This window comes from Chrysemys picta, chromosome 1 (genome assembly GCF_011386835.1).
Source record: "Chrysemys picta bellii isolate R12L10 chromosome 1, ASM1138683v2, whole genome shotgun sequence".
In the NCBI taxonomy this organism is placed as follows: domain Eukaryota; kingdom Metazoa; phylum Chordata; order Testudines; family Emydidae; genus Chrysemys; species Chrysemys picta.
Window position 1 is genome coordinate 146,229,475 of NC_088791.1, and position 25,203 is coordinate 146,254,677.

At 46.2% G+C, this 25,203-nt stretch overlaps 1 long non-coding RNA gene across 1 annotated transcript in view; it reads left to right on the plus strand.

Moving 5' to 3' along the window:
* The window catches only part of LOC122173902 (uncharacterized), a 42,973-nt gene extending 27,075 nt beyond the window's left edge, over nt 1-15,898 (plus strand). The window contains exon 2 of the long non-coding RNA XR_010599048.1: nt 15,710-15,898. This is a non-coding gene — a long non-coding RNA (uncharacterized LOC122173902). The remainder of the gene's footprint in view (nt 1-15,709) is intronic.
* The last annotated feature ends 9,305 nt before the right edge of the window (nt 15,899-25,203 follow it).

Here is a 25,203-nt window from a genome sequence, read left to right on the forward strand (position 1 = left end):
GAAGTTACCTCATTCTCCACCTTCAAATCCCTCCTCAAAACTTTCCTGTGCCATGCTAGCCACACAAAACTTGACAACGGTTAGATTGCTGATGTGCAGAGACCACAGACCTCATTGTTTTACTTGTACTCCCCTAGCCTATTACTAGGGCCCCATGGCACTATAATAATACCAATAGAGCTAACAATAATACCAACTTTCAATTCCTTGACTTTGCATCCTAAACAATGGTCTTTGAAAGTAGTTTTTGTATGTATTTTCCTTTTTTTTTAAAAAAGAGATACTGCAAAACCAAATTCTATTATGAGCAGCACAGATGTTTGAGTTAAACAAAAACAGTATTTCTCCCATCTCTTACTTCACTTGAAGCCCTGACAGACTTGAATCTAGGAGTTTGGTAGTCCTGCTCCAGCGGATGCCATCTAATCCAAAAAGCCTGAGTGCATGTCTACACTGTAAACAAAGACATGATTGCAGCCTGTGTAGACATACCTAAGATGGCTTTAATCTATATATCTCAAAGAACATTAGCAGTGAAGTTGCAGCAGCAGGGGTAGCAACATGGGCTAGCCTCCTGAGTACGTATTCAGGGTCCCAGGCAGGTTTGTGAAGATTGTGCTACTCCCCAAGCTGGCACAGCTTCACCGTTATAGCTTTTCAAGCTAGCTAGATCAAACCTAGCTTGGATATGTCTATACATGCTGCTCTCAGTGTAGACATACTCTCAGGCTCCTACTTGCTGTCTCCGTGTTACCAGTCACTTTTTATGTATTATGTCTGTTTTTTTCACTGGATGTTGTACCACTCCTACTCCATGCAGCCTCCTCATTACTCTGGTGACACATCTCCTCTTCCAGATGTCCTCCACCTTCTGTGAACACCTTCCTGCCTGCCCTCACCTGATCTACCTTTTCTTCTCATTCTTCTGATGCTAAACCCCACCCCTTCATTAATCCTTGTACCAACTCCGTTTCTTCATCTGCCTCCTTCTCTTCCATGTCCCTGGTGAGAGTTTCCCAATCCCAGCCTACTCTTCATGCCCAGCATATCCACATCCTGTACCCTCTTCTGACATTACATCCATCCCACTAACCAACCTCACCCCCATTATCTTCCATGCCCACTCCATCTCTAAGAAACTCGCCATGATCTCTTACTGCCTTTTTTACACACTCTGATGCTGCCTCTGCAGCTTCAGTGTCCCACAACGGCCAGTCCACTGGGCCCATCAAGAATGACAACAGTGGCTGTGTTAGTCTCTCACACTTTGTCCCCCTTCAGGCTGCATTCCACCAAGTTCTTCATTCCCCTGTCCCTCCATGTCACTGTTATTTATTACTGCCCAGAATCTTCCCCAATACAGTCTCTGATTTTGACACCTTGCTCTCCCTTTTCTTATCCATTCAGTCCCCCACCCTCATCCTCAGTGACTTTAACATTCTGATTGATGTCTCCGACAGAGTGCTTGGAGCTAACAGGTGAACCTGCACTCTGATCACTCTGGCACTAATTAGCTACACTCGAAAGGGCTGATTGGGGAATGAAGTGTAATTAGCTAAACAGGATTGCAGGCTGGGTGAGCTAAAGGATTAATTAACCCATCAGCTGAGGACTGATAAATAAGGGTATGGGAAGGAAGTACCAGGGTGGGAGGAACAGGGCTAGATGAGCCCAGAGTCCAAAACCTCTAGGAAGGGAGACCTCTTCTCCTCTTGGGCCCTGAGAAAAGGGCTTGAAATACAAAGGACATTGTAAATAGTATTGCTGCACAAAACTGTAAATATGTTGGTGGAGGGAACATAAGTAAATCGCATGGTGTGGACACCCGACCAGTGGAGACTATTCAGGTTTCTGTGGGCATGAAGGCAGGAGAGGGCAACAATCTGTTACAATGAATCATCCAGCCCCTTAAGCTCCCACTCCCTTGCTCCCACCTACTTCTTATAGATACATAAAATCATTGATTCCAAGGACAGAAGGGACCATTGTGATCATCTAGCCTGACCTTCCATAGAACATGGGCCATCGAACTTCTCCCAAATAATTCCTAGAGCAGATTTTTTAGAAAAACATCCAACCTTGATGTAAAATTGTCAGTGATGGAGAATCCACCATGACCCCTGGTAAATTGTTCCAATGGCTAATTACCCTCACTGTCAAACATTTACACCTGATTTCCAGTCTGAATTTGTCTAGATTCAGCTTCCAGCCTTTAGACCCTGTTATACCTTTCTCTGCTAGATTGATGAGCCAATTATTAAATATTTGTTCCCCATGTAGATACTTATAGCCTATGATCAGGCAGGTTTTCTAATCCTTTAATCATTCTTGTGGCTCTTCTCGAACCCTCTACAATTTATCAACATCCTTCTTGAATTGTGGGCACCAGAACTGGATGCAGTAGTCCAGCAGTGGTTGTACCAATCCCATATACAGAAGTTAAATAACCTTTCTACTCTGACTCAAAATTTCGCCGCTTTTTGTCAGGATTTCATTAGCTTTTTTGGCCACAGTGTCCCAGTGGGAGCTCATGTTCAGGTGAGTATCCACCACAATCCCAAACAAATTTTCAGAGTCACTGCTTCCCAGGATAGAGTCCCCCATCCTGTAAGTATGGCCTATATTATTTGTTTATAAAATTAAATAGTCATATTAAAACACATATTGTTTGCTTGCACGTATTTTACCAGGAGATCCAGATCATTCTGAATCAGTGACATGTCCCCTTCATTATTTACCACTCCCCCAATTTTTGTGGCATCTGCAAACTTTTTCAGTGATAATTTTATGTTTTCTTCCAGCTCATTGATACAAATGTTAAATAGCATAGGGGCAAGAATCAATCCTTGCAGAACCCCACTGGTAACACACCAGCTTGATGACCATCCCCGTTTACAACTATATTTTGAGACCTATCCGACCATTTTTAATCCATGTTAATTTTATATCATTCCACTTTATTAATCAAAATGTTGTGTGCTACCAAGTCAAATGCCTTATAGAAGTCTAAGTATATTACATCAGCACTATTACCTTTATCAACCAAACTTATAATCTCATCAAAAAAAGAAAGTTAGTTTGACAGGATCTATTTTCCATAAACCCATGTTGATTTGCATTAATTACATCCTTTAATTTTTTATTAATCAAGTCACCTTTCTGATATCTTGCCCAGGATTGATTGCAGGCTGACAGGCCTATAAATCCTGGCTCATCCAGTTTATCCTTTTAAAAAATTGGTACATTAGCTTTCTTCCCATCTTCTAGAACTTCCCCAGTGCTTCAAGACTTATTGAAAACCAACATTACTGGTCAAACAAGCTCCTCAGCCAACTCTGTTAAAATTCCTGGATGCAAGTTATCTGGACTCACTGATTCAAAAATGTCTAATTTTAGCAACTTCTGTATAACATCATCCAGAGATATTCATGGGATGGAAAGAATATAATCATCACCATAGGATGAGACTGTATCATGTTTTTTCCAAGTACAGAACAGAAATATTTATTGAACATCTCTGCCTTTTCTGCATCATTATTGATAATTCTACCATTTCCATCTTGTAATGGACCAATACTGTTGTCAGGATTCTTTTTGTTCCTAATATATTTTTAAAACTTCTGCTTATTGTCCTTAACTCTGCTGGCCATAGACTTTTCTGTGTGTCCCTTTGCATCCCTTACCAATTTTCTACAGTTCCTAACTTTTGATTTATATTCATTTCTATTAACTTCCCCTTTCTTCAATTTGTTACATTTTTTTTAAATTTATAACTGCCTTCACTTCCCCTCTAAATCAGGTCAGTGTTTTAACCAGCACAGCCTTCTGCCCCTGTTGTAGGATTGTGGCTTTGGGGCATTTAGTAAGGTGTTCTTAAACAATTCTCAGTTGTCATTCACGTTTTTCTGATTGAATTCTTCCTCCCTTCTTGCTTGATCTTTCTATAAGTCTATAATATATAACTAAACTATTGTTGTATGTAAAGTAAATAAGGTGTTTAAAATGTTTAAAAAGCTTCATTTAAAATTAAATTAAAATGCAGAGCCCCCCTGGACCGGTGGCCAGGATCCGGGCAGTGAGAGTGCCACTGAAAATCAGCTTGCATGCCGCCTTTGGCAAGCATGCCATAGGCTGCCTACCCCTGGTGTATACCTTTGATTGTGCCTGGGTCGCCTGTGAGGAGCAAAGGGCTACAGATAACTAATCTGCACTTCTTGCTTTTTCATGCCAGACTGGTGGCTAATTAAATCTCCATCACCCATGATTTACACAGAGTTAAGGCCCATGATATCACTGATGTTAATTAGGTAACTTCTCATTTTGTCCTCTGTGTGTGTGCTCCTGAAAGGTTTGATTGTGTACAGACTCACCTTATCCCAGGCACCCTCTTTGACATGACTATGAGGCTGTTAGGGGAAATTGTGAGTCATGTTTAACTGCAGTGCTATCAGCACACTGGCGACACTTACCTGTATGTCTCCTTTTCATCAGATTCAGGCAGTAATTTCCACAGGTGTTCTTGAGGTAGGGATCTGAATGATAACAACTATCTGAAGTCCAATCACAGTAAGATAGGTACGATGCTCTTACAAGAGGGAAGCTACTAGGGCTGAACTGACAGGGTTGTGGCTCAATGTAAAGGCTGAGTATCTCCATGTCTTTCCAAAGAAATTTTCATTCTTGGGGACTGTAACAGAGCTGCTGCTTCCTGAGTGGTCCCTCATGGCCAGAGTTCCCATTGCCGTGGCCTCCCTCTGTTATCCCTCTTCAGGGCCCCTTTACAGTCTTTCTTATCAGATCTGCCACCTTCCACTTAAGGCTGATTTAGTGCCCAAAAACAGTTCCAAACAGTCCCACCAATAAAGTCCATCACTGCAGTCCAAAGGTTCATACTTATCTCTGGTGCTTCTGCCACCCACACAGAGCTCTTTCCCTGCCACAGCCTGGTCTTCGCAAAGTCCCTTCTCCTAGTCATCTCTCCCTGGTGTTTAGCCTTCTGGCTCTGGCTTCCTTCTCTTGCCAGTATTTCCTTGGTTCTGAGAGAGAAGGCAGCCTATATACTGCCCTCAACCAGAGAGCTTCTCCCAGCTGGCTGGAAGAGAGGTGAGCCCTGCCCCCACCCTACACTACATGGCTTCTGATCCTGGACTCTCAAAGGAACAGTATCTCAGGATTTGCTCCCACATCCAACTCCTAATTCCCCAGGACCACTTCCTCTCTTCCGCTACCAGGCCATTTCCTGGGCCTTTTTTCATTCCAGTGCCCTGGAACAGAGTCTTCTGGCCCCCTCTGCTCTTAAAGATCCAGGATACCCCATTACAGGGTCATTTTGGATCTTTGACTGCTCATCAGCAACAATCTGGACTATCAATTACCAGACAGTGGTGGTGGCATATATCGGTTTTTCTGTCTGTGGTTAGCTATTCACTTGCAGCCTTTTCTTTCTGTTGTGGACCTTATATTCATCCATATCTTTGTCACCTCCAGATAACACTACTAAAATACTCTATTGTGGGCTGCCCTTGAAGATCACTCAGAAGCCTTCACTAGTCCAAAATACAAAATGCATATAAACTCTGTGCTCCATGAATTGCTGTAACTGTCACCTACTTCAGGGTGCAATTCAAAGTTAGTGGTTTTGATCTAAAAAGCCCTACATGGTTTGGAACCTGGTGACCCGAGAGATCCCTCTCTTTCCATAGCAAACATCAACAGCAGCACATTTGCTGACTATCTCTAAATATGTAGTCCTGAGGACTTGAAACAAAAGTCCCCAGCTGTAGAGGTTAACAGATCCCTGAGATCATGATGCAGAGCACTACCTATGATCATCACAGGGGAGGTTTGGGGCAGTAACCAAAGACACAGCTACAGGAGGAATGGGAGGACTTTTTCCTCTCCAGCGTTTTACACAAGGCTTTTTGTACACCCCAACTTTTGGCAGGGTCCATTTCTAATATAAAGTTCTAAATCTTGGGTCCAGATGGGTGAAAGAGATGCTTGAAGTCCTTGTGGCTGTCCAGTATCTTAATGAAAGGAGTTTTTTCTGTTTAAAGTGGCCTGTGCTTGTCAAAAAGCTCTGAAGAGGGCTGGAGGTTTGCGAGGGGGAAATCTGTGGAGGCTGTGCTTGGGGAAAAGGTTTTTAATCGGTTTTGCTTTCTCAGATTGCTGCTCACTTTTTCTTTGTTTTGTTTATGTTGGGTTAATTTTTTGTTTGTTCTTTGCCAAATAATGGCACCTCAATCACACTCCCCCATCTGTTTGTTTTATCCACCCATTGTCTTGTCATGTATTTAGATTAGAAACTCACTGGGGGCACGAACTATCTTTTTTTTATTTTATATTTATGTGTACCGTGTCTAGCACATTGGGACCCTGATTTCTGATTAGGATCTCTAGGCACAGCCTCAATACAAATAATAAATGGCCTTTTTATATCCAAGAATGAAGGGTTTAGACTAGTATGAAGAATGTTAAAGGAATCAAGATGATTTTAGAACTGAAAAGTGTTTTATTTTCATTTATGCAGGGCTGTAAGCCCAGTCTTGAGTACCGGCAACCATTGTGTTGTTCCCACCAACTTCTACCTTGTGGCTGTACCTGAGGCAATGCTAGAAGGTGCAGTCTGCAGTGATGAGAATGTAAACACATCTTTTAAATAAATAAAGTGTAAAAGGTCCCTGCCCCCACCCACCTGTAATGTACTGTACCTCTCCCTCTCTGCTTTCCTAAACCTGAGTGCTGTGGGGGCTTTAACTCTGATACCAGAGGTGAAAGGAGAGTGTCTGAATTGATTCACCTGGCCAGAATCTCCCCCTGAAAGTTTGAATTCCGGTGCGAATGGCAATGGACATTCACAGGAAAAGCACAATGAGATTCATTTACCATCTGCTGTGATGGGGCCTAAGAGAGAAAGGGGGGGGGGACTTCTGTTCAGGGGAAAATACTGGGAAGCAAATCTAAAGGTAAGTTAGAAAGCTCTTCTCCACAGGTATTGAAACTCTAATCAGTCAGGGTGTCTCACCTACCTCCTCAAACTGCCTCCCCCACCCCCGCCAAAACCATTAAGGGCCAAGCTGAATATATGTTTAGAGTAATTAGATTTGAACAAAACAAATTGCAGAGGTCACTGTTGTGTTAATTATTGTGCCGCTCAAGTAGAAAGAACTGGCCCCTTGCAATAGCCTGTAGCGGAGAGGTTGTTGGATAGCATGTGAGAATGATAGATTGGGTGTTGGGGGGGAAGCAAGAGAGAGGGAAGTGTCCTGGCTCTTCCAGCCCCTGTTGAGTTTGATTGGAATATGTGAGCAGGAGACTCACAAGGAATATGGCGCTGATAATCGAAAACATGACAGGGAACAGATGTTGCCTGCTTCAGTAACTCTCCTCACACATTCAGCACAATGGAAAAGGCTCAGATAATAAAATGGAGAGGATCCTGGCAAGAAATATAGTGTGCTGACACTTTTATGACCTGAGATGCTTACAAAATACAGAAACTGCGTTTTGTTTGCTTTCCGTGCGCAGCTTGATATCACATGCTCAGCTCTCTCTGCTGCCACTCGGAGTCAGGAAGGACAATATATTTTCCTTTCCAGATAGACCTAGTGATTCTAGTCAGGTGCAGAAAGCAAATAAATTACATAAGAAGATTTTTTGTATCTATTAATCAAGGGGCCTGTCATTTTCCAGGCCTTGATCCACATGAAAGAAAGTGAAGAGGGATTGTGGGGAGGGGGCTGGGAATAAGCAAGGATATGAAACGGAGCAAAGAGAAGGTCGCTGCTTGAGACACAGAAAGGGTTCTCATAAAACGATGGTCAACCAGCTTACACAAACACACAGAAAATAACTCCTTTCCCGCTCTTTCCCCTCCCTGGGAACCCTGGCTGTACAAGCCTACAGGAGAAACTCCAATCTGGGGAAGGTAGGAATCAAAATGATTCCTAAATGTTTTAGCTTTTCTTTAAAAAATGACACGTACGCTTGTTCAACTAGATGTTGAGATAAAATACTTGCCAGGAGATGAAAGCAAATAGGCCTGACACCTTATCATAGCGCTCCGCAGTGAGACGTGGCACTGATGTACATCCCAACAGGTTCATTTTGTAAATGTGGGTTTCTTCCAGTGGCATATTGCAAGCCAAGGGAACAACCAGGCAGTGTGGTTGGTTGTTAGCACATATAGAAAAGCAAATCATTTGCATGGTTGTGCTGAGTGGTAATGGCTGGGAGAGAGAGGATGTGTCTTGTGGTTTAGATGCAAAGGAGCATATATAGCTGGGTTCTAGTCCTGGCTGTGGAACTGACTTGCTGTGTGATCTTGGGCAAGTCTTAAACTCATTTTATTAAGAAGTTAATATTTCTTTTTCTTCACAGAGATGTTGTGAACCTAAATCAATTCATGTTTATGCATTCTTTGAGATCCTCGAAGAGAATGTAGTAGAGAAAAGAAAAGCATTTTTTATTAAAAACAGAAATTACTGATAATAAAAAATGCTCCACATTAGTCAGCATAACATGCCACACCGAAAACACAGTCAGGACTGTATAAAGATCTGACGTATGGCCAACATTCATTTTAGAATAGAAAAAGGGAACACTTAATTTGATTTAGAAACACAGAAAATTCTAGCACAAAGCTAACTCCACAGGCAGGAGTGAGGAGATTATATCTTCACAGAGCACTTCACCCTCAAATTTTGCTTTTCATTCATTATGCATTCCAACCTTCCTTACCATAATCACCCCAGCAACAAGATCTGCCTGCCCGTAGCTCCACATAATGATAGACAGGGATATAGGAACATAGAAGATGCTGTACTGGATTAGATCCATGGTCTATGTGGTCTCCCACAGTAACCAGGGCCAAATACTTCAGAGGAAGGGGGAAGAAACCCAACATCAGGTAATCTGTCCCCGATCACAGTCTCATCCTAACTCTTAGTACAGTGGAATCTCAGCATTACGGACACTTCAGGAATGGAGGTTGTCCATAACTCTGAAATGTTCGTAACTCTGTACAAAGCAGTTCGGGCTCCAGATCCAGCAGCTGTCACTCCAGGCCAGGCTCCAGCAGCAGCGGAGCTCCCTCCTCCCCTTCTAGCCGGTGGGGAGGGACAGGGTGAAAGTGGCATAAACCCCAGCGCTGCTCCTGTTCTGCTGGCTCTGGCTGCCTTGGGCTTCACCTCCTAGCTGTAAGTGGCTGCCCCGCCTGCGGGGGAGGGGGCGAGGTGGGGACAGACAGCCCAGATGTGCCTACCTTTAAGATGCAATACAGGCACGACACAGTATTTGCTTTTTTTTTTTTTGGTCTCTTCTGCTGCCTGATTGCTTACTTCCGGTTTCACATGGTGTCCGGTTGACTGGTCAGTCCATAATGCTGGCGTTTGTATCTTTGAGGTTCAACTGTAGTGAGGTACTGCCTTACTCCCTGAAGTATGATGATATCCATTCCAATACATTTTTAGGCATTCACTATTATAACTCTGGATATCCTTGTTATCCCTATAAATGGCCAATCCCTCTCTGAATTTTGTTGAGTTCTTGGGCTCGGTGACTTCCTGTGGGAGTGTGTTCCACAGGCTAATTATGCATTGTGCAAAAAAGTATTTCCTCTTCTCAGTTTTAAATTTGTCACCTTTTAATTTCTTTTAAAAACTCCTTGTTCTTGTGTTATGAAACAGGGACTACAGATGTTCCTAGTTTACCGTCTCTATAGCAGTTATTAGTTGACATACTTTTACCATATTCTTCTTATTTATCTCCTTTCTATGGTAAAAAATCCCTCCCTTTTCCATCTCTCTTCATATGAGAATTTTTCCATTACCCTTAATCTAGTCACCCTTCTCGTAACCCCTCTAATTCTAAACGATCCTGTTTGAGATGGGGTGACCAGTACTGCAAATACTACTCTGGATGAGACTGCACCATCAATTTAAATAAGTGTAACCCTTCTGCCCATCTAAGTTGGCAGCAACAAGGGCCGGGTTCTGTATCTAGGGGTTCCGTTTCAATAACGCAATGCAAAACCGGCTCGAGCCCCCACCCAGTGACCTGGGACAATTACATACCACCTCCTGGGTGCCTCTAAGAGGCAATACTTCCCCTCTCGCAAGCATGGAGTCTGAGTGTAACAGAAAATGTTTAATAACATGAGGTAAACGACATCAGCATTAAATTGGAAAAACACCACAAACAGGCTTCATGAGCAAAAAACCCACCCCAGCAAATTGGGCTGTGTCCTTTCCCTTTGGTTCTTGAAACCAGCAACCCAAGAATCACCAAAGTCCCGAAAGTCCAACAACCCCAAAGTCTCTTGGGTCCAGCAACCCAAGGATCACCAAAGTCCCAAAAGTCCAACAAACCCCCAAAGTTTTTTGGGTCCAGCAACCCAAGGATCACCAAAGTCCCAAAAGTCCAACAACCCCCCAAAGTCTCTGTCCCTGGTCAGTGCAGCCCCAGAGTTCAAGCGGGGGGAGGGAGGGGGAAAGGCACGCAGGGTGTTAAGGGGCACCTTACGTGATCCGAGGCCGACCGGCTGCCTCTCCGTGGGGTTCCGCCGCAGCCTTCTCCACGAGCCGCTCCACTCCACCAGCTGTCCCGTGAGCCGCTCCCGCCGTCCACGAACTGCTCTGGCAGCTGCTCCGCTCTGCTCACCGACCTGTGAGCCGCTCAGCTCTGCTCCACTTCAGCCGTTCCTTGGGCCGCTCCCACAAGGCTCCGCTCTGCTCTGCTCTGCTCGCTGCTTCTCCAGCTGCTCCGCCCTGCTCACCGACCTGTGAGTCGCTCAGCTCCGCTCCAACCGTCCCCGTGAGGCTCCACTCTGCTAGCTGCTCCGCCAGCCGCTGAGCAATATAGCTTCAGGCTCCCCCACTAGTTAACACAGTCTCAGTGATCTCAGCTCTTAATAACTTTAGCTCTTTTGTGATTTCAGCTCTTAGCAATTTCAGCTCATAGTAGGGGAGCCCCAGTGCTAGTGCACCATTGGCCCAAAGTGAATTCAGCTCTGACATTCAACAGTGGAGAGAGGAGGTAGTGCAATTGGTGTTTCAAACCCTCAAAGAGGGCCCATACCATCAGGCATAAATACCTGTCTACATCTTCTCTCAATTCACTGGGTTTTGTAACCCATGCCCCTTGTCAAGCAAGTGCTACTTAGGTAATGGTGAAGGACTCACTCAGTCCTTCTGTCATACAACAGTTCCACTGGCCTTGATTCACAGAATCAGGGTAACAAAACTTTATTCTTCCTGCCCCAATAATAGAGAAACTGGGGATCCCACACCAGCCAAAGTAACCACTTTCAGTTGCTGTTGTTTCATGCCAGGCGAGTGGGTGTGCCTATGCAAACCAGATCAGCCCCTGGAGTTCTTTTCCACACTCGCCATAATTCACCACCAGATGTCAGGGTAGAGCTCATCCTGACTCTGCTTACATCAGATTATAATTTTTTTCCATATTATTCTCCATCCCATTCTTTATGTAACCTATCCTCTTGTTTGATTTTTTTATCTGCAGCTGCACATCGAGGCGAAATCTTCAACTGTGCTATCCAAAGCAATGTCTTTTCTGAATTAATAAAGTTAATTTAGAACCCTGTAAGGTGTATGATCAGAGGCGGATTAAGGTTTTCCAGGGCCCTGGGCCAGAGCAAGTGGGTGGCCCCTCCCAACCCCTTCTGCCTGTGGTTCCACCCCCATTCCGCCCCTTCCGCCTGTGGCCCTGCTCACAGCCCCATCCCTTTCTGTCCCTTCCCTGGGACCCTGTCCCTGCTGCACCCAGGGTCCCCCCCATTCCGCCAGCCCCACAACCTGTTTGCTCCTTTCTGGCCCCCCACTGCAGCCCCAAGACCAGAGAAGCTCTGTCCCTGTGTCACAGCCCCAGGGCCGCAGCAGGGAATGAGAGCTACTCCAGGGATCTGGGTGCTGGGACCTCCCCTGCCATCCCCCACGCTTCTGCAGGGGACCAGGGTTGGGGCTCTGGGGCTTCTCTCACACCGCCCGGCACTTCTGCCAGAAAGTGGGGTCAGGTGTGGGGGCTTCCCCTGCCACCCCGTGGCTTCTGCCAGGATGGTGTCAGGGCACTGGGGGCTTCCTCTGCTGGGGACGGGGTCAGGGGCTGCTGGGGGGGCTTCAGATCGGGATGGGGTTGGGGGGCATCACCCATCCCGTGGCTTCTCATGGGATGGCATAAGGGGGCGCTGCAGGGAGTCCCCCCATCCCACAGCTCCTACTGGGGACGGGGGGACTGCTGCAGGAGTTTCCCCTGTCCCACGGCTTCTGCTGGGGGTGGGGTTGGGGGCACTGGGGGGGGAGGCTTCCCCCATCCCACAGCTTCTACCAGGGACAGGGTTGGGGGGGCACTGCAGGGGCTCCCCCAACCCAGGGGGTTCTGATGGGGAGGGGGTTGGTGGGCTGCTGGGGGGTTACCTCCATCCAGCAACTTCTGCCAGGGACGGGAGGTGCGGAGGCTTTCCCTGCCCCACTCACCAGGCCCCAGTTGGCCAGAACCCCAGGGCCCAGACCCCGTGGGCTCAGAGGCTAATCTGCCACTGTGTATGATAGTTCAGTTTTCCCCTCAAATGTGCATTATTTTGCAGTTATTAAATTGAAGTTCATCTGTCATCATCTTGCCCCATCACCTAGCTTGAATAGGTCATCTCTTAAGTTCCTCACTGTCTTTTGTGGCCTTGACTGAGGCTAGGTCTACACTAGCCGCCTGAATCGGCGGGTAGAAATCGATTTCTCAGGGATCGAATTATCGCGTCTCGTCGGGACGCGACAGTCGATCCCTGAATCGACGCACTTACTCCACCAGCAGAGGTAGGAGTAAGCGCCGTCGACAGGGAGCCGCGGAGGTCGATTTTGCCGCCATCCTCACAGCGGGGTAAGTCGGCTCCGATACGTCGAATTCAGCTACGCTATTCGCATAGCTGAATTTGCGTATCTTAAATCGAACCGCCCCCCCCCGTAGTGAAGACCTGCCCTAAGATAGATTGATGCAAGACAGCTTACACTGACATAACTCTGTAAGTGTCCACACTAAAATTTTGCTCCCCCCCAGCGTAACTCACCCACTACACTGACTTACTAATGCCACCTCCACGAGTGGCGTAGAGTCAGTATCGATGTAGTTAGGTCAATGCAATGTCAGCACAGACACTGCGTTGCTTACATCGACTGTTGCTGGCTTTCAGAAGCCATCCCACAATGCCCCAGACTGACAGTTCAATCGGCGCAAGTGCTCCTGGTGAGGACGCACACCACTGACACAAGAAGCAAAGTGTAGACATGCACAAACGATCTAATTACTGTGGCGGTTGTATTCCAATGTAAGTTAAGTCGACTTAATTTAGTAGTGTAGATGTGCCCTATGCCAAATAACTTGGTGTCATCAGCAAATTTTGCTCCTTTGCTGCTCATCCTCCCTTTGTAGATCATTAATAAATATATTACACAATGTTTCCTTGAATGTGACCTTAAGTTATCCCACTGTTAACCTTTTGTGATGATGAAAATTGATTATAGACACATTTACAATACCACTGGCATATATTTTATTATTGTTGTTTAGTAGCATCCAAAATGTGTTAGGAACTGTAGAGACATGCAGGAACTGCCCCAAAGAGTTTAGAGTCCAAACAGACAAACCAGACAAGGAGTATGGGAAAGCAATATAGTTTACAAGCGAATCTGTGGTGATGGTAGTGCCTTTATTTATATAATGCATGAATTTATTATACATATATAAGCTACCCCTTCCTCTCCCTTTCTTCCTATGTACCCTGATGGTCTAAACTGCTTCCCCATTTGCTATCCTGCTCTTAAATTAAGTGGGCCTGATTCTCTTTCCATTACTCCTGTTTTACACCGGTGTCATTCCACTGAAATGAAGTTACAAAGGATGTTACTTGCATCTTGTATGTCGTGTACTCATGCATCAAGACTGATGTATGTGAGTGGAGAATTAAATGTGTTAGCACTTCACACTTACTCTGCACAATTGTAAACAACCACACAAGATGCAAGGGAGTGGCAAATCAGACCCAGCAAACTCTCCTCCCTCCCAGCACTTCCCTCCTTTTATTTAAGATTAATGAAGAAAAATAAGAAAAAAGAAAAGTCAAGTCTCCATGAAAGAGCACAGTGTGTTTTTCCTCTGAATCAGGCTGTAGCAATTGAAATCAATGGACTGTGTCGAAGCTTAGTCTTTCTGAAAATCCAGCCTAAGTTGGGCACATAAAATTAATGGATACTTTTGCAAATATTGTTCTTAACCTCTCTGAGGTTCAGTTCAGTATTTATAAAATGGAGATAATATAAAATCTATCTCACAGGTAGGGGTTGTGAAGATGCATTCATTCATTTACATTTGTGAGGTACTCAAACTCTACATTCAGTGAGCGCCACAGAAAAGCCTTTCAGTAAATATGGGTGAAGGCATGTTCAGGGAGGGGTTTGTTAACCAGGTAATTAGACTCTTTAGGAGTAGGAAATCTGGTCAGCATGAGTAGTTCATTTTTTAATTCAACGAAATAAAAGTAACAAAACCCCCAGAAGGTGAGTGAGGTTTTGTAGTTTATATTCTACTAGAACCGTTAACACCTGTAAGAAATGTAAAAGCATAGCAAACCACAACATCAATCATGCAACTGCCCCCCTCCCCCCGCCCTGCTTCCATAGTACTGTACAATAAGAGCCACCAGAAATTCTAGGGCATGACTCTGCTGTGAGGGCTTTCCCACTAGGATGAAGGAGACACATTTGGACACTTTGGCTAAAATTTTCAAAAGCACCGAAGTGACTTAGGTGCCTCAGGCCTGGTCTGCACCTAAAACTTAAGTTGATTTAGCTATATTGCTCTGGGCTGTGACATATTTAATAGCAAAAGAAATTCTAATAGCAAAAGAAATTAATCTAATATTTCACACCCTATGCGACAGTGATGTTGACCTAACTCCCACTGTAGATGTAGCTAGGTCAAAGGAAGAATTCTGTAGTAAGCAGCTATACTGCTGTAACACGGTGGTGTAGACACTTGCTACAGTGAGGTGGTAGCTAGGTTGACGGAAGAATTCTTCTATTGACCTAGCTGTGTCTACACCAGGACTTAGGTCAGCTTAACTACACCTCTCAGGGGTGTGAAACATCTCCAAGTGCTATAGCTAGGTCATCCTAAGTTTTAGTATAGACCAGGCCTCGGGTATTTAGAAGCCTACATCCCACTAGAACTTAAGCTTTTAAGTGCATGAATCATATTTGAAAATAGGACTTAGGCCTGGTCTACACTACACAGTTAGGTGACATAAGTTTCCTTGCCTCAACCTATTTGTGCATGTGTCTACATTCAGATTTCAGTCTGGCCAATGGAAGTGCTCCATAATCTTGACACAGTAAAACTACCTCCTTGAGTGGTGTAGAGCCATGATGGACCTACTAATGTCAATGCAGTGCAAGTGTAGACCTGTGTGGACTCTAACAGTTCTCCAGCAGCGGTTCCACAATGCCCCATTCCCTGCGACAGTGACTACTCTGGTCACCATTGTAAACACTGGGGTCATGGAGACTGGAAGCCACCATCCCTCCCTTTAAAACCTCCCCAGGTATTTTTGAAATGCCTTTTCCTGATTGCCCAGCTTGGTGAGCATACCTAGCAGCTCTCCCTTGTTATGTGCAACTGACCAGTTGACCATGACAACCCCCTGCAGATCACTGTGGATACGTTGGAGGAACCTGAGACAGAGAATTCTGCTGTGAACAGCACGGAGGAGGACGGGGCAGACATGGCAGGGGTCCAGCCATGCCACAAGTCAGGACCTGTTCAAGACTCCATCACAGTCTAGTCACTCCTGCCAACCAAGCAAGAAGAGTGCGATGAAGGGGAAGGGACCTTGGGGTAAGTGTGTGCATGCATTTTTCCTTATAATGCTTAAAAGGAAAGATGGCACCCAGCCCATTGCCCTATACTTGTACCCATGGAATAGGGAACAAAATTTTAGTCTTTCATGCAACCATAATTCCTTCCCCTTCTTCACCATGGTGGGGCCATATGCACCATGGCTGCAGCTGGAGAGCAGTGTTCTGTAGAGGCACTCCAAAGCTGTCAATAAGCATGTCTTATTAAAAGTTTTTATGGGAAGAAAGGAAGGGAGTTTTGAAACTTATCTTTTCCTTTCTTTTGTGACTGTAAGTCCACTGGTACAATCCAATCCATCAGCTCTTATTAGCAGTTGCTGCCTTTGAAGCCTTGAGGGGTGCCCCCCTCACCCCCACCTGCAGCGTGACTGACTCTGAGGAGAAGGAGAAAGAAAAGGACTAGGGAGTACTGTTCAGTTAGATCCTGAAAGCCAGTGCTGCATTGGATCAGTGGCACCATCTTTCTGAGTTGCCAGGGGGTGCTCAAACCCTGCTCCACCCCATGCCTCATCCCCACTCCACTCCTTCTTACCCCCCACCTGCCTCTTTCCGTCCCCGCTCCATCCTTGCCCTGTCTCTTCCTGCCCTGTTCCGCATGCTCCCCCGAGCATGCCCTGCCCCTGCTCCTATCCCTGCCTGGCACCACATCCTGCACACCGCTGAACAGCTGATCGTGGCAGGGGGAGGCTTTGGGGGCGAGGGGGGGGAGCTGATCAGGGGGGCAGACTGCATGGAGAAGGAATGAGCAGACAAGAGCGAGTACCATCCGGAAAAAGAGGGGGAGATGCACCAGGACATCATGGGGTTTCTCAGGCAGCAAACACAAATGCTGCAGACCCTGGTTGACCTACAGGTCCAAAAATTGCAGTCTCCCCATCTTTTGCAGTCCTTAGAGAACTCCATGGCAGCAGCTACCTATGCTCCCCAACATACCACGTGGCATCAAGGGACACATCTTTACCCCTAATCACTCCATGGGACAGCAAGGCAAACTACAGCTTCCTATATACTGATCTGCAAGAAATATGGTTGGTGTATGTGTAGTTGCAACAGGCAATATTTGTGCACTGCGATGGACAGAAATGTCTGCTGTAAAGTTCTGTTCCATTAATCTATGTTAAAAGTTTATATTGCATGGCCAGTGGTTTTCTGCACATTGGTTTTCTGTACTGTAACTCAAAACATTTCTATTTTTTTTTAAATAATTTCATCTTTATTAGTGTACAACACAGATTGCAGAATGCATAGTGGGGCTCAAAGCATACAATGCTTGTACATGTATGACACCGCAGAGCTTAGAGGTTCAGGAAAACACCAAGTCATATTTGTAAATGTACAGCAAGCACTGCATAATCCATAACTTCAGTAAAACACACAGTGAAGGCTATAAATGTACAGCAAGCACAACACAATTCCTAACACTCTCAAAGCTTCAGGACCAGAGAATAGGCAAATAGAGAACATTAGTGTGACTGACCGTTAAAGAGCTCTTTTGAAGCCTCCATCAACTGCATAGCTCCATGTTGAGGTCTTGTAATGTGGTCTTTGTGTCTGGCTGTTCAAAGTCAGCAGACAGCTGCTTCACCTCTGCCTACCCCGCTGGCAGCAGCTTTTCCCACTTTGCCTCACTGACAGGATGCAGGATGCAATGGGCAGCTGTCCCTTCAATCTACCAAAAGCACATTCAATAATCATTGTGCATCTGTGAGCTGATAGCTGAATCTTCCTTTGGTGCTGTCAAGGTGGCCAGTGCATGGCTTCATGAGCCAGGGGAGCAAGGTCCCCCAGCATCACTATTGGCATTTCAATTTGGCGTCTCCAATGGTAATCTGCTCGTTGGGAAAGAATGCCCATGCTTGCAACTTTCTGAACAGTCCTGTGTTCTTAGGATGTGAGAGTCGCCCACATGAATATCAGTGAAGTGTCCCTTGTGATCCATCAATGCTTGCATAACCATAGAAAAGCAGCCTTTTCTGTTGATGCACTCTGTAGCAAGGTGATCTGCTGCTGAAGTAGAGATGTGCATGCCATCTATTGCCCCTCTGCAGTTCAAGAACCTCATTGCTGCAAATCCATGCACTATGTCCTGCACATTGCCCAGAGTCACTGTCCTGTGCAAGAAGAGATGATTAATGGTCCTACACACCTGCATGATGATGGCACTCACTGTGGATTTCCCAACTCCAAAATGATTGCCCACTGACCAGTAGCAGTCCAGCACTGCAAGCCACTCACTTCTCCAGTGATGTCATTCAGGTGTCTGTGTGCTCAAAGGGGAGCTCAGCACACAGATCTAGGAATGTGGCCTTTCACATCCAAAAGTTTGAATTCTTTTTGATATGACCCTCAGCAAGCTGTCCTCCAAGAAATCATCATATTCCCCCTTGTTGCGGTTCTTCATGCAGGTCTGCAAAAAAAAAAAAAAAAAAAAATGGGAATCATGCATCCCATATTTGCAGTGTTGATGAGACTAGGGCAGAGCGTTGTGGGCTCCAAGCTTCTGTTAGAGAAGATAGGCAGTAAAAAGTGATATGCAGGTTTGTGGATTTTTTTTTTAAAAGTGCAAAAATTATGGGATACAGATGGCGTTCTGAGATAGAGAAAGTTGCCTGCTACAAACTTGACCTCCTAGGTCCTGGAGATACCTGAGCAAGTCATTTCTATCCCGTGCAATGTTGCAAAAAGGTCCTAAAAGGTATTTCATTAGATGGTGGCAGGTGGCACACTGGGTTAACTGCCTGTGGTGCACTTTGCGCCGCCACAAGTTCTCCTGCTGAATATCATAGTGCTGACAAGTATGTACACACCTGAGTGTTATACAAACTTTAATGGCTGTACACCAACATAACTTGCGTCGACCAAAGTTGTAATGTAGACATGGCTTTAGCTCCTCGACTACTTAGGAACTTCTGAAAATTTTACCCTTAGTTTTAGCACTGGCTGATTCATTTTTTTGTTTTTCCTCCTGATATCCCAGACTGAGTCCTCAATGTATTGGATGGGTGGGAAGAGTGAATGAAGACCTATTTAACAAAATGTATTGATGAGGGAGTAGGGAAGCCAGGACAGCAGTTCAGATTAGGAAAGAATGAGAGAACTAACAAGACATGTGCCCAGTATTCCCTCAGATGCTTAGCTTGTATGTTATATCTCCTTCCCATATCCTTATCTGTCTTGCCAATTCAGAGTGTAAGTTCTTCAGGGCAGGGACTACATGTCCTGTAAGTTCTCTGAGGCACCTTGCACATTTTGGGGTGTTGAATATAAAAACAAACTTGGGAAATACAACCTAGATGGACCTACGATAAGGTGGGTGCATAACTGGTTGAAAACCATTCCCAGAGAGTAGTTATCAGTGGTTCACAGTCAAGCTGGAAGGCTTAGGTGCTGGAACTAGGGGTGCTGCCATACCCACTGGCTTGAAGTGGTTTCCATTATATACAGGATTCACAGTTTGATTCAATGGCTCTCAGCACCCCCACTATACAAATTATTCCTGCATCCCTACTGGAAGTGCATATTGAGTGGAGTCCCGCAGGGATCAGTTCTGGGTCCATATCTCTTCAATATCTTCATCAATGATGTAGATAATGGCATAGAGAGTACACTTATAAAGTTTGCAGATGATACCAAGCTGGGAGAGGTAGCAAGAGCTTTGGAGGATAGGATTAAAATTTAAAATGATCTGGACAAACTGGAGAAATGGTCTGAAGTAAATAGAATAAAATTCAATAAGGACAAATGCAAAGTATTCCACTTAGGAAGGAACAGTCAATTGTACACATACAAAATGGGAAATGACTGCCTAGGAAGGAGTACTGCAGAAAGGGATCTGGGGGTCATAGTGGATCACAAGCAAAATATGAGTCAACTGTGTAACACTGTTGCAAAAAAAGCAAACATCATTCTGAGATGTATTAGCAGGAGTGTTGTTAGCAAGACACAAGAAGTAATTCTTCTGCTCTATTCTGCACTGACTAGGCCTCAACTGGAGTATTGTGCCCAGTTCTGGGCGTCACATCTCAGGAAAGATGTGGACAAATTGGAGAAAGTCCAGAGAAGAGCAACAAAAATGATTAAAGGTCTAGAAAACATGACCTATGAGGAAAGATAAAAAACTGGGTCTGTTTAGTGTGGAGAAGAGGAGACTGAGAGGGGACATAACAGTTTTCAAGTACATATAAGATGGTGTCAGGGCACAGAGGGCTTCCTCTTCTGGGGAGGGAGGTAAATTGTTCTCATTAACTTCTGAGGATAGGACACGAAGCAATGGGCTTAAATTGCAGCAAGGGTGGTTTAGGTTGGACATTAGGAAAAACTTCCTAACTGTCAGAGTCATTAACCACTGGAATAAATTGCCTAGGGAGGTTGTGGAATCTCCGTCATTGGAGATTTTTAAGAGCAGGTTAGACAAACACCTTTCAGGAAGGGACTAGATAATACTTAGTCCTGCCTTGAGTGCAGGGGACTGGACTAGACGACCTCTTGAGGTCCTTTCCAATCCTATGATTCTATGATTCCCTCTGGCAGGGCCATCTTCCTCTCATCCCCCCTCTTATTGGCTTAGTCAGCCTTCCATCTCCCAGGATTTGTCCAATCACAAGGGTCAACACACACACTCTTTATTGGTGAGGGAAACACACTGCAGTCTTCCCCGTCTCTCATCTACCTGGAAAGAATATTTTCCTCCTTTTTCATCTGCCCCACTGACCCAGGTTACATTGACATTATTCAGGAGAGAAAATAACCAATGTTAGTCAATTTTATTAGTTAAAGACAAAACAGTACAATACAGAAAGGAAAGAATTAATACTACAGCAATTCAATCTTGAGAGCAATCTTGTGCGCATTCAATTTTGTTCCAAACAGATGTATTCAAAACTATCTGTATATGGTTGTTTAAAAGTCAGAGAACATTCTATATGTTAAGACTTAACCCACAAATCAACTTTTTGTCATGTTTTCCTGTATCAACCTGTTCCTTTCCTATCTTTGTTTTTGGATATCACGCTTCAGGCTCCAAGGGGCCATGAAAGCACTCACTACCTGTACCAGGACACAGTACTAATATCTTGTCTCTTACTGGTTTTCTATTTGCCTGTGCCAAGAGCTGAGTTCAGCTTTGAAAGGTTTTATGGGAGATGTACCTTAGTATGAGCAGAACAACATTCTGGGGAAAGCATAAAACCTGTCAGTTAACATAACTACCCCACATTCATATATTATATAATGTATACAATATTAATGCCCATCGACATTAATGTGGTGTATGTAATACATATTACACTAATCTAACATATACAAGCTGTGTGGGTAGCCGTAGCTGGTGCAGCTGGGGTGCTGTAGCAAAACCGTGGGGAGATCCAGGACTGGGATAGTTGGGAGTTCCATGGGTTCAGATTGAAAGGCATCAGTAAAGCTGTGGGGTGTATGAGCTAGAGTAGCAGGAAGTTCTACAATCCATGATTGAAATACATAGAATCATAGAATATAAGGGTTGGAAGGGACCTCAGAAGGTCATCTAGTCCAACCCCCTGCTCAGAGCAGGGCCAATCCCCAGACAGATTTTTGCCCCAGATTCCTAAATGGCCCCCTCAAGGATTGAACTCACAACCCTGGGTTTAGCAGGCCAATGCTCAAACCACTGAGCTATCCCTCCCCCCAATATACTGTAATATTCGCTTATACAAATCAAAAGATTTATTGGGAGACTGCAAGTAACAACTCCAGCATACTGGACTTAACTTCCTGCCAGGGCCGGCTCCAGGCACCAGCCCACCAAGCTTGTGCTTGGGGCGGCACCTGGAGGGGGGCGGCGCGGCGCTCCAGCCCCCGGGGAGAGCGGGGCTACGGCCGGGCTCGCCGCCCTCCCCCTGGCGCTCTGGCCGCCCTCCCCCCTGGCGCCCTCCCCCCGGCCGCCGGGGGGAGAGCGGCGAGCCCTGGCTGGGGCTCGCCGCCCTCTCGCCGCCCTGCCCCCTGCTCTCTGGCCGCCGGGGGGAGAGCGGAACCCCCGCCGGGGCTCACCGCCCTCCTCCCAGGGCTCCGGCCGCCCTCCCTCCCGGCGCCCTCCCTCCGGCCGCCCGGGGGAGAGCGGGGCCACGGCCGGGCTCGCCACCCTCCCCCCGGGGCTCCGGCCGCCCTCCCCCCCCGCGGGGGGGCGGAGGGGGCGGCAGGTGGCTTTTTTGCCTGGGGCGGCAAAAAAGCCAGAGCTGGCCCTGCTTCCTGCATCTCCCCCAATTAGATATAACAACATAACATCAAAACAAGACAACAACTTAGCACTAAGATAATGGTACAGCATCACTTCAAGGAGTTCTGCCTCTCCTTGCTAGCACTTTCCTTTCTTGACAGATAAGACAGGAGAGTACCCAGTCCTTAATATCTGCAGCCATGCACAGCCAAAAAATCCTGTTGGATACCCAGGTCAGCTCTTTTCATACCTTAGGTGGCCTGTTGCTTTGTTATCATGTAGACACTCCAGTACTATTCTCTGTAAGCTTGCTGGCAAAGCAATGCTGTTACCCTTTTGCACCAGCAGGTTGCTGTTATATTTCATGGTGTACAAACAGAGATGTTAGATAAAACATAAAATACTCTTGCTGGAAGGTTGCAACATAACACTACTTTATTTCTTAGAATTCAAAATGATAACACATGGGAATCCAAAACCAAAAAGAGACAAAGCAGGCTTCTCCATAAAACAGAGAGTCGCAACTCACCCCACCTTACTCTAGGCTGTCTGTCTGCAGATTGTCTCTGATCACACACTTCTCTACAGAACCCCCTGACTGCAAGCAGGACTAGAAAAGCTCCTGAGAATTTAAAGTGATGGATCAGAAGTTTAATACTGTTTTCTATACACCTCAGTTGGTAGCTGGATCAATAGATAGTTGTTCCTGAACTATGCTGAACCTCCCCCGTCTGGGTCTCCTTCAGGAAGTCTGTTGGTATACCAGAAATAACTCAAAGCTCTTAGGTCTGGTCTACACTAGGAGGTTATGTCGAATTTAGCAGCATTAAATCGAATTAACCCTGCACCCGTCCACACAACGAAGCTATTTAGTTCGACATAGAGGTCTCTTAAATTCAATTTCTGTACTCCTCCCCAACGAGGGGAGTAGCACTAAATTCGACATGGCCATGTCGAATTAGGGTAGGTGTGGATGGAAATCGACGCTAATAGCTCCGGGAGCTATCCCACAGTGCACCACTCTGTTGACGCTCTGGACAGCAGTCCGAGCTCGGATGATCTGACCAGCCACACAGGAAAAGCCCCGGGAAAATTTGAATTCCTTTTCCTGTCTGGGCAGTTTGAATCCCTATTCCTGTTTGGACATCATGGCGATCTCAGCTGCACTGGCAACGATGCAGAGTTCTCCAGCAGAGGTGACCATGCAATCTCAGAATAGAAAGAGGGCCCCAGCATGGATTGATTGGGAAGTCTTGGAACTGATCGCTGTGTGGGGCGATGAGTCCTTGCTTTTGGAGCTGCGATCGAAAAGACGGAATGCAAAGATCTACGAGAAGATCTCAAAAGCCACAACAGAGAGAGGATACAGCCGGGATGCAACGCAGTGCCGCGTGAAAAGGAGCTGAGACAAGGGTACCAGAAGACCAAAGAGTCAAACGGATGCTCCGGCTCCCAGCCCCAGACATGCCGTTTCTACGAGGCACTGCATTTCATTCTAGGTGCGGCCGCCACCACTACCCCACCACTGACTGTGGACTCTGAGGATGGGATATTGTCAACGGCCGCTTCCTTGGAGATGTTAGTGGATGGGGAAGATGAGGAAGGTGAGGAGGAGGACGAGGCAGTCAACAGCGCTTACAACGCTGATTTCCCAGACAGCCAGGATCTCTTCATCACCCTCACAGAGATCCCCTACCAACCGTCCCCAGGCGTTAACCCGGACCCTGAATCAGGAGAAGGATCAGTCGGTAAGTGTTTTAAACATGTAAACATTTATTTTGAACAGAACAGGAATATTAACAATGGGTTTTTCATGATTTGTTTGCCCTAGGCGCTTAACATTTTAGTCCTTGGCAGTGCAGCTACTGGAAAAGAAGGTCTATATGTGCGGGGATAGAGCTGAAATCCTCATGGGACATCTCCACGAAGCTCTCCTGGAAGTAATTGGAATTTGCATGAGGTTCCTGGGGAGAGCAGCCTTATTGTGTCCTCCGTGGTAGGAAACTTTTCCTCGACAGGCTATCATCAAGTACTCTGGGATCACTGCCTTGCAGAACATGGCGGCATACGGCCCTGGTTTTTGCTGGCTTTCACGCAGCATGCGTTCTTTCTCGGTCTCAGAAATTCTCAGCAGAGTGATGTCGCTCATGGTGACCTGCTTAGAATTAGGGGAATGTTACTATTGGGACTGCTTGCCTGTTCCTTTACAGAACTGTCACCGGCGGTTTACAGCCACGCGGTGGAGGTGGGAGAGGGGCAGCATACAGGGATCTTTCCCGGGGACTGCCACGAGGGGGTGGGACAGGGGCAGAGTTCATGCTTGCCGGATTGCCGGCAGCAGGAACTGGCCAACGATAAGAGCATTGCTTTGAACATGAAAGGAGGGCACTGCTATAATTTAAGTTTTAAGCAGCCAAAAGTCTACGGCTTACCATGTCAGCTTGCAACCCGAATTCTGCTGTCCTGCCCCGCTTGTCTGATCTGCACTGCCAGACCCCAGGCATTGAATGCGAAGGCCGAAAATTCGACCTTGTCCTGAGTGTGCATGTGATAGGTGCTGTGCATGGTCTTGTTCACAGAGAAAGACTATATTCATTGTTCACAAAAAATTATCTTTGTGAGGAATTCACTCCCTTTTTCCCATCCCACAGCTGCGACTGTCTCCCGACCTACCCTGGCATCCCCCTCGCAGAGGCTGGCACAGATTAGGCGGAGAAAGAAAAGGACACGGGACGACATGTTCTCAGAACTTATGGGCTGCTCCTGAGCCGATGCGGCCCAGCAGACCCAGTGGAGGGAGAACATGTCGCAATACCAGCGAGCACACAGCGAACGGGAGGAGAGGTGGCAGCAGGAAGACCAGCAGGTGACTCAAACGCTGCTTGGACTAATGAGGGAGCAAATGGACACGCTCCGGCGCCTTGTGGATGTTCTGCAGGACCGGAGGCAGGAGGACAGAGCCCCGCTGCAGTCTATCTCTAACCGCCCTCCCCCGCCACAAACTCCCATACCCCCCTCACCCAAAGTCCCAAGAAGGAGGGGCAGCAGGGGCCGTGAAAACTGTCACTCCACCCCTGCAGACCGCTCAAGTACCAG